This window comes from Maniola jurtina, chromosome 8 (assembly GCF_905333055.1).
Source record: "Maniola jurtina chromosome 8, ilManJurt1.1, whole genome shotgun sequence".
Classification (NCBI taxonomy): domain Eukaryota; kingdom Metazoa; phylum Arthropoda; class Insecta; order Lepidoptera; family Nymphalidae; genus Maniola; species Maniola jurtina.
Window position 1 is genome coordinate 8,347,196 of NC_060036.1, and position 20,274 is coordinate 8,367,469.

Genomic DNA, 20,274 nt, shown 5'->3' on the forward strand with positions numbered 1-20,274 from the left:
CAAAGTAGGTAAATTATGGCTGCTATAGCAAGAACCCATAAAAAATCAAGATGGCAAATTTCAAATTGGCCGCCTTATAAATTAAAAAGTAAATAGTGTTATATCTTGTACGATGGTACGAACTCTTCGTGTGCGACTCTGACTTCACTTGAACTATTTTATTATTATACTACTTTTAATCAAGGACGTCGAGTTTTTGAATTTCAGTCCGCTTTTTACCATTGAGCTAGTGGTTGGCACTAATTTTATTGTAGGCAGGTTTCTGATTCGTAACATAAGCTGTTTACAAGTTATACAGTAGGCATAATTAAACAGAACAGAGAGTATTTTTTGCTCTTTTAGGTAAACCGTAAATTTTTATTATTCCTAAGTCATAAACATGAATAATGCTACCAAACTTGCTAACTTATGTAGCTCCCTTCTAACAAGTCTTTAAAGAATTGCTCTGGTCTGTGAGAGATTACGTAGTAATCTGAGTAAGTAACTTAGATTGTGGCTATATTATTTTAATTATTTTGGTGAAAAATTAGTGTAATACATACTACAAAATGGGCAGGCCACATAATTCAAAAAGCCGATAAACGTTAGGGTCCAAGATGCTGGAATGCCCCCTTTTCCTAGTGTTGGACGGACCTACTAGGTGGAAGGACGACATCAGGCGAGTCGCAGGGAGCCGCTGTATTTAGGCGGCGCGGCGCAAGACCGTGGAGTGTGGAAGTCCCTACAAGAGACCTATGTCCAGTAGTGGTCGTCTAGCGGTTGTTGATAATAATGAGGACACTACAAGATAATAGACGATGATACAAGATGAATAATATGTCCTCGGCAACCTGGGCGGTCTACTTGGCTTCTGGAGCAAGCTTGGATGACTGGAGTGAAGACTTCGGCGGGGAGGGGCAACACACGCACAACAGACGGAAACGTTTAAGTGCGGAAACCAGCCCAGAGAGAAGAAGAAGAAGATGAATAACTTTATTTAGTGGTAAATAAAAATTGGCCTTTTCACTTGCTAATGAGAAGTAAAATTTACAATACATGTAAAAATATTTATTTTGTACACGTGAAGCTAAAATGAAATACATACATACGTATCTATTACGACATCCAATAAATAGACATTTGAGAGAGTTTCCGTTCAACTTTTACAAGAAATGTTTCCTCGTTTCTACCTTTCGCTGTTCTTCTCTTTTGATTGTTTGACTTGCCTTAAGGGGTTATTTGAGATATCTAAACTTTAACGTGATATGCAAAATTTTATCGATAAATTAAACTTTTCTAATTACACTTTCAGAAACAGCGGTAATTAGTACCTAAAACTTTAAACACGGAACTATAGGCTTCCTATATGATCAAAGTTATAGGCGTAAAATAGCCAGGCTCCAATAAAAATCAGACAGATTGGTTTTTCAATGTACTTAGAAAATGATCAACTTTCTTAATTTTCGACTCATCTTTGTCAACTAAATCATTTGATTCGCTCTAGATTTCATGCTCATTTATGACAGATCCAAGTTTCAGGATTTTATAAACCAAGTTTGAAGCCTCTCAGTAATTTTTTTACAAAGACCTGTTGCGATGATTGACACGCGCGACCTTTGGCCTTAAACTGATAAACCTGTTGAGAAATAAGTTACTGTGTCCTTTTTTGCCCACAGGATTGTTCTTGTTTGACTCATAATGTCTAAGGACACTTTGAGTTCCTGATAGATACATCTGCAGTCTATACTCTGTATGTCTCGATCCAGTCATGGACATCATAATCGTTTTGTTTGATGATTATTGATTTTCGTATATCCTTACGCTAATTAGCGCACCTATTCTAATTGATATATTAATCTCACCAACAAATACCTTGTTATTGGTCGGTGCGGTTATTAGATTAAAAAGACCTCGCTAGAATGTAGAAAATCAGTGAAACAATATTAAAATTCATAATAAAAGATTTTCAAATACAGCGTTGACCATACACTTACATGGTTGTAACACAAATTTTAGGATTAAGACGTTTATGTATTCCTACAAAAATTCTATTTTCTCACAAACCCGTCAAAAATAATGATTTAAAAATCCACTAGTTTATTTCAATCTTGAAACTCTGTTTGATTAACAAAGGTTTAAGGATTGCAAAAATACACAATTTGAAACTCTAAAGTCTAAAACTATTTCAAAGTAGTTCATTCTTAGATATTTATTTTATCAGCTAATCTTTGGATGGTCTAAAGTAAACTTTTTATATTGCGACTGGAATCGAAAACAAACGAGATCTAACTACTTACCTCTTTTAAAAGCATAAACAAAATATAAGTATATTTTACTGCGATTGCGAGAGAGTTTTTCAATGAAAATAATGAAATTTTAAAATTTAAGACCTTTTAATGTCACTGGCGAAGAAGCTTTTCTAAGTGCATATTCCAATACACTGGGTTAGTGCGTCATCGAACAGTAAAATAATTTTATAGCTGTCCAGTTGGATGCTAAACGCATAATCTGTCCATAAAACTGGTGTTTATTATCGACAAAATACAATCCTTTAGATAGCTACTTCAAGTAAGCTCCAGAGTTCCTTCCGCAAATATTGACAGTCAAACATAATATACTCATGATGTAGTAAACAGAAGAAATAGGAGAGAATTTAGACCAGTATTATATACCTACGGGTCATCTGTCTGTCTGAAAGCAGCAGTTTGCAAATAGAAGGTATATTATTACAAAGTCTCAATTCACGTGTCTGTAGGTGTAATTTACCTAAATTTTTCAATCTCAAAAGAAGTTTTATCATTGGTATTTACTGCACTTGCTAGAAAGGTTTTTAAATTAAAAATACATATTCCAGTTTAGTCCTTAGAGTAAATAATCTAGTCCATGTGCAGCTGAAGGACGAGTTAATTAGAGTACCTAACTAACACAAGTAAAAGACTCAAAGTAAGTGATGAATGTAGAAAATCATTTGTAGGAGATCATTTGAAGTAAGCAAGCCAATGTAGTAGTTTTTTTTTTTTAATGTTTTATACGAAAACAGATAATCATCAAAAGCTTCTTTGTGGTCATTATAATAACTTTGGACTTTTAATAATTATAATAACATGTAAGGGTAGGTATAATATTGTGATATAAGACTTCAAAAGATTAGCTTTAATTTGCAACTTTGTCCGAGTGATATATGTAATTCATAACTTTTAAGCACCCGAGAATAATGTAGTTTTCCATCAAAGGAAGAATTTTCATATTTAGGGCCTGTTTCACAACAGATAAACTTTATTTAACGGATAAATTTGACGTTATAACGGTTTTTGTATTGAAAAACTGTCAAAATGACAAAAACAAACTCACAAGTTAATCATCTCTCTTATCTCGTCATAATATCATCATCTCGCCATAGTATAGATAATGATTCAATAAAGCCATGTGAACCGATGCTACGAGTACATTAAAATTCCGAGCGCATTTTAGCTAGCTAAGATTTATTACCCTCAGGTGGTTTTATTATTTTAAATGTAAATCCATAAAATTCAAATAACTATCTTTTAAAGCAGAAACATTACATGAAAATAATTGGCTGTCAGTTAGCTACGTATTACATAATAAAGAGTTTAACTTTATTATAAGCTCTTCTATTTGGAACATTTAACACAGTTCGTTTAAATTTTCTAAAGCTTATTCTTAAAGGAAGTAACAAATTAAAAATAATATTTATTGGGTTATAATATGTATAGTAATGGTAACTAAACACACTCATACAGAAATAATTAGAAATAACATCACTCTAGTATCCAAAAATATAATGTATCATACGTGGCAGGTCGAGGTGGCAGTGGCAGGTCATTGAGAAACAAGCACTGAGCTATTTCAATCTAGGTAAGCAGTGTTTTTATGCCTCTATGTCCTACACTCCATTGATGTTTTCCTAGCCTTTCTTGGATTAGTTGCAGTCGAGCTACTATTAGAATCTCCTCTGTACTTAAAACAGAATGAATATCTTCTTCCCGGATCTATTTGTTTCAATATACGTTACTACCCGAAGAACCTAATGTTTCCGATGCTATGAGGGTGAGGAAATAGAGAGTGCGCCTGTGGTTGCACCACTTATCCACTGTAATATCTCCTAGTTCTCTCATATTTTAAAATCTTGGAAATTCGGAGGGTATCACTCGAGGTAGGGGGTGATTCATTTAGCCTCCAATTTCATGTATTTAAAGTTTTGCTAAGTCTGAATTATTTTATGTAGGTTACTTATTTTTTTTTGTAAAAAAATATAGTTACGAATAATGGTGTGGAATCCTTTGTTTTCCCGGTATGAAACGTATCCTATGTCACTCTCCAGAATGCAAGTCCGCTTCAGTGGTTGAACCGTAAAAAGATGACAGGCAGACGTACACATATAACTATTAATAATTTTTAACTTAATTATTTATTTTATCTGAAGCCTTCTTATATTTGAAAATACAAAATCTGAATTATATTTTTGACCGACTACATTGAATAACACTTTAACAAGGTGCTACGGCGTAGGCCGTAGGCCCGTAGGCTCGTAGATCACGAAGCAGTCTCGAGTCTTTGTAACTGTGAGGATAGAGTAAACAGATCTATTCAGTTTTGACATTCAATCTTGGGGGAGATGAAGCGACCCCTGTGTTTGTGCCTCACTCTTTTTTATTATTGATGATTCATACCTGCCCGATTTCAATAACATCTAGATGACGCGAATACTTTGTATAGCTAGTAGGGCAGTATTACTATTTGCCATATTTTTCAGAATAATAAAATAACTCACAGCTAGTGTTGAAATCAATGGCAAGACGGATTATTGTATTCATTGCTCGAAATAATAATATACAAATACAAGACAGGATTTTTACTTAAATTAAAAAATTTAATAAACCGACCTTTCCCTTGTCCACAGTATCTCTGTTCATTTTTAGTTTTTTTAATGCAATTTATTACGGATATAGGTACGCCCAAAAAAGTGCGTGGCAGAATACACATAAGGTCTCGTAAAAATGCTTAAATAAATAAAAATCATCGTACCCTAAGACAAAAAGAAGAATAAGCCTAGTAACGAAGCTATTTTTGTTGGGAAAATAAAAATTATACTAAAAATAGCCAAGCTTAATATTACTAAACAAACTATTAACTGTCCAAATAAAATACCTGAAAGTGTAAATTTGTTTTGTATTTAATTTCTAGCACTTACAATAATTGTAGAAGGCTTTAAATAAATACCTAGTTTAATCCGATGGGAGGCAATTAGCTGAAACCTCAATTTTCGCAGGGGCATTGAGATAGGTGTTAAATTATTATTACTATTCTAGTTATTCAATAAAACTATCTGCAAATAAAGATAAAATATAATAGAAATAGGCAGGTGCTTACATTTTTAATCCGCAATTCTTATATTATGTAAGTAGCTATAAAAACAAAATTGTTTTAATCTTTGTAGTCTTAGTATGCTTGCCACATCAGTTTGTATTCATAATATATTTTCATTCATAATACTAATTTAATTTGCAACCCTACAGCATAATATATTGAAAACTTTACGACAAATTACGTCTTATAGTAATTAATTTTGTTTTATTTTGCCTCTACGGCATGAGTACTCAAAGTTATTTGATTTTCTTTATTGCTGAAAGACAAAACAAAATAGGTACCTCATTATTTTAAAAGCAATTTATAAGACGGATAAGTAACGGCAGAGTTTTTGATTAAAAATAGTATAATACATTTTAAATATAAAAGATTACATTAAAATAATTAAGACAAAAAGCAGAATTTAGTAAAGTGAGTGTGTTTATGAAAAGTGATAGGCGTATTTTTTGTCTCTATGTTGTTCTTTCCTCATATTGAAATGCTTTTTATAAACTTCGGTACTTATCCATTTCTAAAGAACAGAAAGGGTTATTAGTGTCTTCTTTTACCCGAAAAAGAGAATATTCATTTATGATGAATGTGTCATATTATTTGTCTATATGTACATCATATTCCAGTAAAGCGGATGAGAGGCGTGTTAGGGGTTCGGCGAAGGGTCTTTAATTTGTGAAGCGGATGAATTGTTTGGATCTAGTTAAGTTTATGCATACATACATACTAAATAGGTACCTGTAATTAAAGGCTGTTAACGTTAACGAATGAGACTGATCGCACATGACACATCTTAGCCCGTGCTGAATTCGATATATTATGTACCTACGAGTATTTAACTTTACATTCGTATATTAAAATCCTTCAACGGATTTCACAATTGCTTCTACTGTATCTTATCATATTGTAGGTATAATTAAATCTGTATGGAACTTCGTACATAAATTTTGTTCCCATGTCAATATAACAAGCATTATGGGACTCTAGGTTCTGAATAGTTTATTAGAATTTATAAATTCCTTTCAAATAATTCGTTCGTAAATGAATCAGTCATCATCATCATCATCTCGACTCATTGCCGACCCACAGCTGAGCACGGGTCTGCTCCCAGGATAAAGAGAGATCACGTCGGTTAAATTAAGATTATCACACTTCACTGCTCACCTTTGAGAACATTATGGAGATTCTCAGGCGCATGTCAGGTTTCCTTATGATATTTTCCTTAACTTTCCTTTTAAAGCGATATTTAATTGCTTGAAATACACAATCTGAGTTTACACAAGTTTAGTGAAAGAAAAATAGGTGCATGCCCGGATTAAACCCCGGACGCCCCGGAGTTCAGTTCCGGCCTCCGAGACGTCTGATTAGATATTAGGTACATATTAGCAAGTTTATACAAGACTGATTTATTTACAAAGTAAATAAATACTTTTGACAAAGTTGGCAATAATAAATATATGGAATAAGAAATCCTTAGATAATTTAAGAGTTGCATAGATTATTTCTTGTTGTTTCTCTAATCATCTACAAAAGATGTATACCTAATTGAAACGAAAACTAATCAATAATAACCTATTCTTGAAAATCTCAGGTTAAGACTCAGCGGTTTATTAAAATATCCTTTGAAATCGAAGATTAAATGGTAATAAAGACTGATGGTTTCTATCGATGCATCGATTAATCAAACCATCGATATTTTAAGGGTGACATATTTTAGGTTTTATATTTTTATAGAAGGTAATAATAGCAAGAGCAAGATTGCCATTGTAGATTGCAAACTATGCTGCTTTGTTGGCATTATCGCTTCACAGGAAATAGGGAAAGTTTAGTATCCAAACATAAACAGCGACGAGTGACTTAGCGTGCTCTTTGAGCATGAAGAAGCTTAAAGTCAATGGATGACATATTGAGTTTGAAATTCCACTGAATAATGACCAAAGTGCTCTTTAATTGAAGGGCGAATCTTAGGGATAAGTACCCATATATGCTTTTGCTTAATTGCCTATTAAAATGTGACCACAGTAGTTGATTTTAATTTATTTGTAGAATTTTTTATTGATACATAATTACAACCATCTCTCAATATGATCTATTATCAAATAAAGTCAGTTTTTTTAAAGCATCGCACCAAATGCCAGCATTGAGGTAGCTGCAAGCTTGCTTTGCTTTGTAATATGCCTGGATACATTTAAATCCCTAAGAACTGGATTTTAATCAAGTAACACATTGGATGAAAATGTCATGCAGTGGGTTCTTGGACTATAAATAATTAAATGTCAAACACACAATCAGTGCTAATTATGTCACACTTGCTTAGCGTGTCTGGTGGCCACTTGGAGAGACATGATTAAGTGGCTTTTTCGTAATTGGATGCGAGGACGCTCCCCTATGTTATTCAAACTATTTGTGTTTATTATTGTGGAATGATTCTCTTATGGTAAAAATTATTTGAATACAAAATTAATCTGAATAAAAAATATATATAATTAAAAAGTGACTGACTGATTGATTGACAGATCTAACAACGCACAGCTTAAACGCGGTAGATACGTAGTTCGGGATAATTATAAGCTTGCTTCAAGTATGTAATATCTTTTTCAGAATTTTTGATATTAGGTACATCTTTTCCCGTAAGGCAATATATGTTACGTGATGCCAAAAGAGTCTACAGCGTCAAAAGATTCAAAGAAAATATTCTCACATTTTTATGATAATATGCGCCTGCTTTGGAATGCTTTGTTAAAGAATCTGATATTCAGGCATCCAAAAAGGATGTATTCAAATATAAGACTAATATGAAGGCTCATATTGTTACAAGTACAATAACAATAACTTTCTTTATGTTTTTACTAAATACCGAAAGTTGTTCCTTTTATTTTTATGTTAAAGGTTTAAATGCTATCAACTCCAAAATTTAAAAACGAAATATAATATATCAAGCGAAACGAATATCAAATATTGTATCTAGTTTGCAGCTATTTTAAATAAAAATCATTTTACTCATTACTATTTTACAAAATCAAATGATTTTACTCACATTCTAGAGTGTCTGGAAAAATTTTCACAGAGACAAAAACCTTATGCACATCTTCGTATCGTTTGTACTAATAATATAGTTTGACAAAAATAGTAAAAATTTCTTGAATTATTTTAACTTTGCAGGCTGGAATACATCCGGTGTCAGAATTCACTCTCGTGATTTCTTCGCGTCGCGTTGTATTCAATGAATACGTTTTCCACGCCGCGAAACAAAACTTTTATAAGAGGAACTTACCTGACAAGCGTGAAGTTTCGGAGCGCGGGAAAGTGTCACTGGAAGAACTTTACTGTGGTGTCACTCAGCCGATATGATCGCACGCATTCAATAACAAACTTTTCAGGCTTGCAGAGCTTATATAGGGCAGCGCTCCGCCCATTCCCGCCTGGGGGCGTTTCTACGACCGCGCTAACTTGACACCATTATAGTTTTCGTGAAAACTTAATGCGATTTCTTTGGCAGTGAAAGTTTTTTGTTTATTCCAGAAGTTGGTCAATGCTAATCGAATAGTTTCAATAGCACCAAATCCATAATGCTTTCATTCAGCGTGTATAGAGATACTCGTACGTACGGCTCAGTGTACCAACTTATAAATTGGTATTCTTACTTGCCCAGACAATATTCTTGAAGGAACGCAAATAAAACGATACTTTGGTAGTTTTGAAGTAGGGGTGTTAAGATGTTTTCGAATTTCAGTCCGCTCCTTTAACTGTCTAGCCTAATTAGAGCCTTAATAAAGGCTCTAATTTTATATTAAGAGCTCGGCCTCTAAAGTAAATATTACTTGCACTTGTCTTATGCACTCGAGTGTGACCACATTCCAATAATATGGTAACCATGACCAGATATGGTAACCAGAATAGTCTGCAAACTAACTAATGCTTTAAAAACTTACAACTCATTGATTTGGTCTCAATGAGTAACTGGTTTACAGACCAGGGTCTGAGTATGTGATATCTATTAAAAGTAGGTCTACCGAGTTTGTACTCATTGGATCTGATATGTTGGAGCAGGTAAGTGCTCGGTAATCGGATAACAAGTTTAGAATCGTCGACACATACATTCACATGTCGAGGGTGATTTAAATTCTTAATTTATCTATCTGATAAGAAAAGATTAAATTGGTACAAGAAAGATGGAAGTTTATAATTAGAGACCTTAACTTTCTACTAAGTTAAAAAATAAAATAAAAAGAGCCTTTATTGCAGAGTTAAAACTGTACAGGTTTTTCTTAATTAATTAATTAGATATAGGTACTTAAAATTATTACGATTAAAAAAATATTTACATACTACAAGGTTTTAAATTTATATTAATTCATACTCTCCGTGTCCATCGACATGGGCCTCCTCTAAATTTTTCCAAATGGTTCTGTTTCTGGCTAATCTTGTCCACATACCCCCAATATTTCTTATAAATATTTTTCAATATTTCTTCTATATTTCTTATATCATCCTCCCATCTTTTTTTTATTCTGAAAAAAAAATTAATAGATCTACTAAATTAATAGTGCGCAAATATTTAAATAAACAAAATAATACTAAATAAATGTCAAACAATATAACGAGCTAATTACATAACGTCTTTTATAATAATCAGGAAATAGATATTACAATAGAAGAAACAGAACAAAGACACAAAATATTGATATGACTACACTATGGTATTGATGTTATCCTCGAAGAACTCATTTACTGTGTACCTAATACTAATAAACAAGAGTTTGAATATTTTTGATTTAAAATTGCTTATATTAAGTTTTTTGAAGCTTTCTGGTAACTTATTTTAGACTCGTATGGCCATGCAATACACGTTCTTTTAGTATAGATTTATTCTTTGTCGTACGAGTTTATTTTCAAACCTTTATTAGACCTTGACATTGTGTCAGCCATTTGTTATAGTTGTTAAACTGAAACATATTATTGTTATACTAAACTCATATTTAAAAGCATTGAACTACTATGCACTAGTATCTCTATGTATAAAAGTTATCTTTTATATTCACTTTGATATTTGAAACATCTTGTACCTACTGTAAAGCTTTCAGCTTTAAATTTAAAGCTCCTGGCCATGAAATCGATATGAATGTCGAATTAATGCAAAAGTGGATTGTCAAAGGACTGTATTTTTAGATAGCACGCTGAATAACTGAAGCGAATTGGACTCCATTTGAAATGCTCTTGCAGTGCAAAAATATGAGCTTTGCTATTCCGGCGCTCAAGTGTCAACACTCTTGTAAAAAGCAATCGAACTTAAAATGTATTTCCACGTAATATTTTTCGTTAACTTGTTTCGTTTTGCTGTTTTTTTTAAGTTTTTAATAACCATGCCAACTATTGGTCTCAAGATGACTCTCAGTAATTTTTTTTTTATTTAAAAAAGAATATTAGCCATGTTAAAATGACTAATATTCTCCTTTCCTCTCCAACTAAGCGTCATGCTTGTGCTAGGAGTAGGTACGACAATAGTGCAACGGGCGGGGTTTGAACCGTCGATCTTTCAGCTTTCAGTCCACTCCTTTACCGGTTGAGCTATTGAGGCTAATATTCAGCGCGCGATGGAGATGGATGCTTGGAGTTTCTCTGCGTGATCAAATAAGGAATGAGGAATTCCTCAGGACAATCAGAGTAACCGAAATAGCTCAACGTGTCGGAAAGCTGAAATGGTAACGAGTAGGCCACATACTCGAAGTTTGAAAAACCGATGGAGACTGGGGTACCACTCCCAAGGTGCTAGAATGGCGACTTCAGACTAGAAAGCGTAGCGTTTCCAGGCAGCCCACTAGAGTAGAGAGACGAAAGGAGATCGAACGAGTCGCATGGAGCCGCTGAATTCAGGCGCCGCCGCCGCAGCGCAAGACTGTGGAGTGTGGGAGTCCCTACAAGAGACCTATGTCCAGCAGTGGTCGTTTATCGGTTGACAATGATAATGGGGAGAATGAACCATAAACATAACAGTTTTTAACAGTAATTGCGAACTTATTCTCTTTTCTATGAACTACGTCATCTAACATGGTGTCAGAAGTAGGTGTCTCTATATTCTCTGATTCTCTGTCTCTATATTGTCAATTTTATCTAAAAATCTAGATATTTAATTGTTTTTCTTTCTTTTATAAGTGTTTCCCATAAAGTACAATTTTGTGGCAGTAAATATTTTCCTCTAATATCACATCATACTATCGTACTATTCATACTGATATTATAAAAGTAAAAGTTTGTGTGTATGTTTGTGTGTATGTATGTGTGTATGTGCGTGTGTATGTTTGTTACTCACTCCTTCACGCAAAAACTACTTGACGGATTTGGCTGAAATTTGGAATGAAGATAGATAATATCCTGGATTAGCACATAAGCTACTTTTTATCCAGGAAAATCAAGGAGTTCCCACGGGATTTCAAAAAGCCTAAATCCACGCGGGTGAAGTCGCGGGCATCAGTTAGTTATTAATAAAATAAATAATGAAACTATTCCCTTACATTTTTTCCAATAACAAAATACAAAAGTTTCTATAGTTTGATTGAAATTTCCGGCCTACGTGAACTAGGCACCTACCTACTTTGTTTCTTTCGGTGTTCTGAATTCCCCGAAGGAATTATTCTACTCCCTTATCATAAATATGATTTAGATGAAATTTACAGGGATCCAAATTGTTTTATATAAAAAAAATATTTTGGGCAATTTATTGGCACTTAAAATAAAGTGCGCAAAAGTGATTTATCGTTAAAAGTCACTAAACAACTCTTTTTTAAACGTTAGATAAATTTAATGAAAAAAGTAAGTACATATATAGTGAAAAAATAAAATGGGAAACCACCATTGCATTCAATTGATTGCGTTTTAACTTTAAAGTGTTTATGATAGATTACTTGTTAACTCTTGCGTTTCATACCAAATGCATTTTTATTGTTACCTATAACTCACTATCAACTAGATGAATTCCATTTTGGGAATCAATTATGCCGAAGCAATTATAAAAAAGTGGTGGACAACAGATATGCATCATGCGTCATCGTACCCTCATCAATCAAACATGTTAGTCCACTCCAACGATTATGTTATGAATGTTTACGTAAAAAGCAATTAATGAATGTTTTCCCATTTGTATTCGGAAAACAATCAAAGCGAGAAGTGGGTAATTAAAATATATTTCACTCAAAACTTTGCTATAACTTTTCAAACTATAACAATGGGAAACCATATCTATCAACTGCCACTTGAAAATTACTGAAAATACGGTTTGCGCGGAATATACTTTGTTAATTTTATTAATGTATTTTCATAATAAATACTTACTATACCTAAGTCTCAACCCTGCAAAATTTATTAACAATATAATATATTGAATCAAAATACATCAACACGGCGGAAACTTTTCCCTTTCTTAGTTCTGCAACGCATTACAATTTACTGTAGCACTAGATAATACTGTCTATTTTTTCTTAGAGTATCTCTCCATTTCTAATCATCATACTACAACATTAGTAAGAGTTCACAATTTCATGCTTTTCATGATTTTCATGCTTAATAAGTTGTGGTACGAGTACCGGTAAGCGGATCACAAAAGTAAATTCGCCAACTTGCAGAGGAAAAGTCGCGAGATATACCCCAAAACCCGCGCTCAAATCGACGAAACTCTCTCTCTCTAATGCAGAAGGGAAATAGTTTGGTACATCAATTGGACAAGTTTGATAGAAACCAGCCTGGCCCGAATTCAAGCGCACGGCGAGATTTCAAACGCTCGGTTTCATCCGCTTCGGGCTGCTACTATACACGTCCCGGGAGATATATTCGTTAGGTCTAAGTTATAACCATTTATGCAACGAGTCGACGAGTAATTATTGTCTGGACCTTCAATTTTAAAGTGCACTAATGATTCTCGCGTGCGTAAGTAGGTACTTGCTTACGTTTCTATCGTTAAAAGAAAGAAAGAAACAAAACGATTATTTAAAAACTGTGCCACACTGTGTGGCCCACACATCACCTGAAGGTAGGAGAAGGTTACAAAGTGACTCCTACTTTGTAACCGCGCCGACTTTTTTAAAATCTTTCTGTCTGGCTCTACTGTAGTAGAGTTTGAATGAATCTGAAGTAATTATATTACAGCTTAATTTACATACCAATAATTACGTACCAATACGTACCGATTAACTACCACTAAATTTACCAGTTACCACCAATCACCATACTACCGTACCTAATTTATATACCAATTGTCGTTTTGAGATACAGAATTACGAGGAACTTTAATCATAGTTTATTTTTTATTTTTGATAGCGCCTTTCTTTTTTAACTGGAAATGAATATGTATGGCGCTGTACATTTGTATCCGTCGCAACCATAGACTTACGATTTTTTCGCTATGCTCGTACATTCGTAAGTCTATGGTTGCAACGAAAACGCATAAACCAGGATTTCGCCATATCCCTCAGGGATATGGTCAAACCCCGCGAGATGTGAAAACGAAAACTCAATTAGACCATTTCACTAAACAAATCTAGTGATATCATAAAATACTGAGCATATTATCGTGGTATTTCACTAGTCACTCAACTATGCTCAGTATTTTATGATATCACTAGATTTGTATAGTAAAATGGTCTAACTGAGTTGTCGTTTTAACATCTCGCGGGTTTGACCATATCCCTGAGGGATATGGGGAAATCCCGGTATATATACCATTTTCCTGCGACATATCTACGCTAAGCTTTTCATTTCGTAGCACCGCTACATAAAAGTTGCTACAGATTTAAATTATAATATCGTTCTTTTCGCAGATCCGTCGACTGTAGCGTAATAGAGATTTAAATTACCTCATATTTAGTTTTTCAAATTAGGCCAAATGACAAGGCTTGATTATACACATCAAATGTAAGTATGACCGAAATGTGTTTATTGTTTAAGCTTCAGTGTGTTACAGTTGAGTAAGGATCAAGGAATAAGGAAATAAAAAAATAAAAAAGTGTAGATTGGTTCACATTTATTCCAGCTAGATCCTGGAAAATCGTTCCCTAGAATCAAAAATTTGTCTCCAACATTCCAGGAGCATCCAACGCTGACAATAATCTTCGGATTGCAATACATACTTAGGTACTGTATTGGAATTATAGAAAGTAAGTATAAGACACCACAAATACCGTACCTACCGTTATAGATATTATTATAACGGTCTATTCGAAATAGTTAATCCATCCATACTAATATTATGTCTGTCTGTCTGTCTGTCTATAGCTTACCACGACCCAAGTCTTTAAAACCGATTTTGATGTTGGAAAAGAGATAGTTTTCATCCCGTAGATAAACATAGGCACTTTTATCCCGAAAAATCGAAGAGTTCCCACGGGGTTTTTGAAAACTTAATCCAACGTGAATGAAGTCGCAGAGATCAACTATTTGGTACAGAGATAGCGCATCCCTTATACCTACGGATATAGGCTACATTTTATCCTGGAAAATAGAAGACTTCTATCGGGATTTATCAAAAACCTTAACCCACGCAGACGATATCGTGGGTATCATCTAGTATTTTATATCTATTGTTTGTTACGACTTGGATCCTCTCTGTCATCTCACCCACTTACATCCACTGTACAGTTTACACTGCTCATTTGTTCACTGTTTTAGATCAGCTGTTATTCTTCATTGCATTATTCTTTATCCTAAATTGACCTACGTTGAGTTTACTTTAAAGTACATTTTCCGCTGAACACCTCAAAGTTTTATCTTTGTTAGCAAGCGAATCAGCCTCATGAAGTGGAAGAATATGCGAACACCGTACCGTTTAAAGTCGATGTGTATTTCTATAAGATATTTTATCTACCTACTTATTAAAATTGAAATCCGAAGTGTTGTAGTTCAAACCCCATCCATTGTTGTAGGATTGGACGGGAGTCTTTAAAATGTAAGTTTCTGTTTCGTTCACTATTAGAATCCCTCACAAAAAAGATGCAAAACACGTCAAAATGTTTTGTGGTGTATCGTAAGTAGTGATAGAAGGCGATTGAAGGCATCCATTACATATCTGCATACCTAAATGAAGAGTCAAGATATAGGCACATACGCGGCTCTCTGACACGCTCCGATAAATCACTCCGGCAGATTGCAACACAACACAACACAGTTATGTGTCTGAAGCTTAAGATATGAAATTAGCAGCTTCCAAACTAGAACTAGAACGGGAAACCAACGTACATAATAGGTAAGTATGTAGATGCCTTCGCGTGACTCGATGTTTGTCCATTTCTTTTATCTTAGACAATAAGAAACGGAAAAGACGCAAAGTTTCGGCAAATATGTACACGTTTAGCAATTCAGTAAAATAAACAATTTGTGTAAAGACATTTTAGCTGCGTATCTAGTTTCTTCAACATCAGTGATACGTAGGTAGGTACGTGTATTAACTGGTCTGCCTATGCCGTCTTTGTGTGCCCCTGTTAAAATGACTGTTCATATTTTATCCCCGGATAAACTCTGATGAATTAATTTGACGTTTTGACAGATTTCCTCCTGTACTTACAAAACCTTCCAAAACCTTTATTTATTAACCCCCGACCCAAACAGAGGGGTGTTATAAGTTTTACGTGTGTATCTGTGCACCTGTGTATCTGTCTGTGGCATCGTAGCGCCTAAACTAATGAACCGATTTTAATTTAGTTTTTTGTTTGAAAGGTGGCTTGTTCGAGAGTGTTCTTAGCTAAGTATAATCCAAGAAAATCGGTTCAGCCGTTTGTAAGTTATCAGCTCTTTTCTAGTTGTAACTACTTATAACCTTCACTTGTCGGGGGTATTATAAATTTTTAATTTACACTTGTTCCTTAATTATTTGACGATTGAAAATTTTGCCCTTATAAATATAATTCTTATACATCTATCTCATCATTATCATCATCATTGTCAACCAATAGACATCCGCTGCTGAACCTTGCAGGACTTCTACATGCCTTAGTCTTTCGCCGCCTAAATCCAGCGACTACTCCCAAACACTCGTTTGATGTCTTCTGTTTACCCCGTGGAGGGTCTGCCAAAACGCTGGGAGTCAACCTAGGCTTGGAACCTATCTATCTACTTTAATTGTAAAACACCACACTATCACACTATTATATCTACGATACATACTATACACGCTATTATATATACTATGTCACTATCACTTCACTAATATTATAAAGGCGAAAGTTTGTGTGTATGTTTGTTACTCCTTCACGCAAAAACTACCAGACGGATTTGCCTGAAATTGGGAATGGAGATAGATTATACCGTGGATTAGCACATAGGCTACTTTTTATCGCGGAAAATCAAAGAGTTCCCACGGGATTTAAAAAACCTACATCCTCGCGAACGAAGTCGCGGGCGTCAGCTAGTTAATTATAATGTCAAGATATATTATATATACCGCGTTTAATAGCCTCATCGGGTGACAGAAGGGCTGGCTCATTTTTTGCGCAACGGATCAGCCTGGCTGTCCAACGCGGAAATGCAGCCAGTATTCTTGGCACCATTCCACGCGGGCATGATTTGTATAGTAATTAGATAAGGCTAGCTTTAAGTTTTATTGTAATATTTTCAATAAAAAAAAAAAAAAAAAAAAGATATATTCTCTTTTTGAAGTTTTAACAACCTATTTTATCTACCTAGGTAAACCTAGTCAAAAAAAAAAAGATAGTTGTTTAACTATTAAATAATTTGTTAACATACTTTGGTGGTACATAGAAATGTAGCATAGCGAAAGGTAATTTTGTTATTTACGAATTACGAAGCATAGAAATACAATACGAGTAAGAGGCTTTACCTACCTACTTATTGGAAAATGGGGGATTCGTAATTGCTTATCATTCAATAATGGTTTTGATCGTTTGAGAATTTTATTCTATAACTTAAGCTCCGGCTACACGCTCCGTCTTACCTGAGAGCTTACTTGCACAAGCCACTATGCTGTGCGTGTCTGTGGTGCGTGTGTACAGCTTGAAGAAGACGGTATCCCGCGCGGTTCCAAATCTGCTAAAGATTGGACTGCGTTCTTGGTCTTGCACTGGCAGTTTTAACAACGCATGCAAGACGCTCGTGTAGTCGGCTGCCATTCTCGATGGTGACGTATTAATGTGGTATTTGGTATGGTAAAGTAAAAGATATACTCGCATTTGCTCGATCAACTTTAGTTCGTAATGTTTCCGCCTGTGTCGCTGGCTGTAGATGTATGAAAAAACTCGTTTTCGAGTTTAGTATTTTAAAAACTGTGAAATCTTATACTAGCCATACAGAGCGTTACTCGTAACTAAAATAATGTGTTTTCTGTATATACCCAGATCTGTTTGTTTATTGTAAAGGATTGGACACACAAAACGTGGTTCCTAAAAATTGCTATACTAATGTTTAGTTTTTGCCGCTCCTCGCAGCCGGTGTGCTGCATGAAGCGCACAAAGTCAACCATGCACACCTTATTAAAATAACATGCCTCATCATCTTCCGAAGAGAAGACTTTCAAGTAACAGCTACCTACCTACCTATTGAAATATACTAACAGTTATGATGCTGTGATCATATCTATAATACACAGGTAATAGGTAATATAATATGTACCAACAGGTATAGAACGCGACAGGTCGAGATGGCAATCAGGGTATGAGGCGGGGGGGACGCCCCGCACCCCGCGCACGTGCGCTATCCTGCTCTGGATTAGCGTGGATGGGGCCTCCTGTGCGGATGTGCGGGGCGTCCCCACCCCGAACGCCATCTCGACCTGTCGCGCACTATACCTACCTACAAAGTACCTAATGCCTTTGTCTTTCAAACAACATTCGTAACTATAATCCTGAAACATAAAGTGATTTTAATGGTCAATAACTTAATCCCATCAAAATACACATTAACCCTCTTACCTTATTTAATTGACTAACATAAATACGATTAAGGCTGAAATTTACTTGTACAACACATTGCGTGTTATGCTCTACAGTCATATCAACATCTACAGCATCAAACGGCAATGTATGAAATAAAACTGTTTTATTCGTTTATTCATGCGATTTGTATACCACCTACTCTTCCACGTAACTCTGTTTTTCGATATCAAAGCTTAGAAGCCTCGTCATTGTCCCGGCATGTAGTAAGAATACCAAATTAATATTAAGCAATAAAAGGACTTGAACAAATCATAATAGCCCATAAACAGCAGAACTAAAATCTTACCTAATAACTCCTTATACCTACCCTAAGGTCACAGATGGACTTAGATTTTGTTTAAATCACCTGAGAACTATAATTTTCCGGTTTAAAAAGTGGCCTATATTTGTAGTATCCGCGTCTACTGTAGTACATTGGGATGCAAGCTATTTCAGTAATATATTGACGTTACTTCTTTGCAGTAGGTTGGGTAGGTATGGTAAACTGGTAAAATGTATGAACATAACAATGCTCAAGTCATGTCTTATGCAAAAAATTGTTATCATTTCAGATTCAGTGCAGTTTGTATCAATATAACTCAAAATTTAAAGAACCCCCGACACAAAAACCTCTATAAGAAAACTAGAAAAGAGCTGATAACTTTCAAACGGCTAAACCGATTTTCTTCAATTATAGCTAAGAACACTCTCGATCAAAGCCACCTTTCAAACAAAAAAAAAACTAAATTAAAATCGGTTCATTCGTTTAGAAGCTACGATGCCACAGACAGATACACAGATACACACGTCAAACTTATAACACCCCTCTTTTTGGTCGGGGGTTAAAAAACGGGCGAATCGCCCGTCCTCAGGCGAATTAGCCCATTTCAAATAATACGTTTACGTACGTACTTACCTACTTAACTGTACTTTACAGCTGATTGACCTACTTAAATCGTGTACCTATAAGTTGGCCGTCATTTAATTATAAAATTAAACTAAGCTGACGGCAATTTCCTATAAATAGGATATTAGGTGCACCGAAGCGACGAATCTGCATCGATCTGGTGAGGACACGCCGTGCTGGCAGCTTTCTCGACCACTTTGGCTTTAAACTACCCATTTTAGACTACAATAATTAACTTCACTGCATCATTTCACTGATGTGGTTATATAATAGAAGTCATTGTTCGTGGATTTATCTAGGTTTTTAAAAATTCCGTAGAAACTCCTTGATTTTCCGGGTTAAAAAGTAGTCTAGGTCATATCTCTCGTCTATCATTATTCGGTGTAAATTTTTTAATTATCAGGACCTAGGTCATATCTCTCGTCTATCATTATTCGGTGTAAATTTTTTAATTATCAGGACCTAGGTCACATCTCTAGTCTATCATTATTCGGTGCAATTTTTTTTTAAATTATTATTAGACTTGTCCATTCTAGGTATGTATAAATTCTTGAAATCATAACTGCAGCTGTTGGTATACATAGATAATAACTTCTGCTGCAACGTTCAAAATAAACCTACTCAAGTTAGGTAGGTATAAATTCATCATATCAGCCTGCCTACATTATTCTATTGTTGTTATATATTAGTTTCATAAAATAAAAGTAACAGGTCATCCTCCGCTCTCGGCATCTTCATAACGAAGGTTGACATCTTGAAAAATTGAACCGCGTGAGTCTTCTACTAAGCAGGATCGTCGCATAGCCCCAGACCAGCCTACTTGAAAAATTGTTTGTACATGAGACTTTTTATTAAGAGTCATCTCTCGTCTTTCGTATAAAATAAACAGTTAGGTAGGTAATTAAATACAACACTCCACTGCAAATGCGTACAGAGCTTAGCACCGTCCCGTCGAAAGAAAAAAAAAATATTTTAATACTAGAGGATGCCCGCGACTTCGTTCGCGTGGATTTAGGTTTTCAAAGATGCCGTGGGAACTGTTTGATTTTCCGGGATAAAAAGTTGCCTATGTCAGGGACACAAGCTACCTCGGCATCT

General features: G+C 34.8%; 1 protein-coding gene across 1 annotated transcript in view; it reads right to left on the minus strand.

Moving 5' to 3' along the window:
- LOC123867763 (short neuropeptide F-like) overlaps positions 1–8,718 on the minus strand; it is a 49,496-nt gene extending 40,778 nt beyond the window's left edge. Inside the window, exon 1 of the mRNA XM_045910001.1 lies at positions 8,633–8,718. The gene's annotated coding sequence lies outside the window, so the exon portion shown is untranslated. The remainder of the gene's footprint in view (positions 1–8,632) is intronic.
- Positions 8,719–20,274: the final 11,556 nt, after the last annotated feature.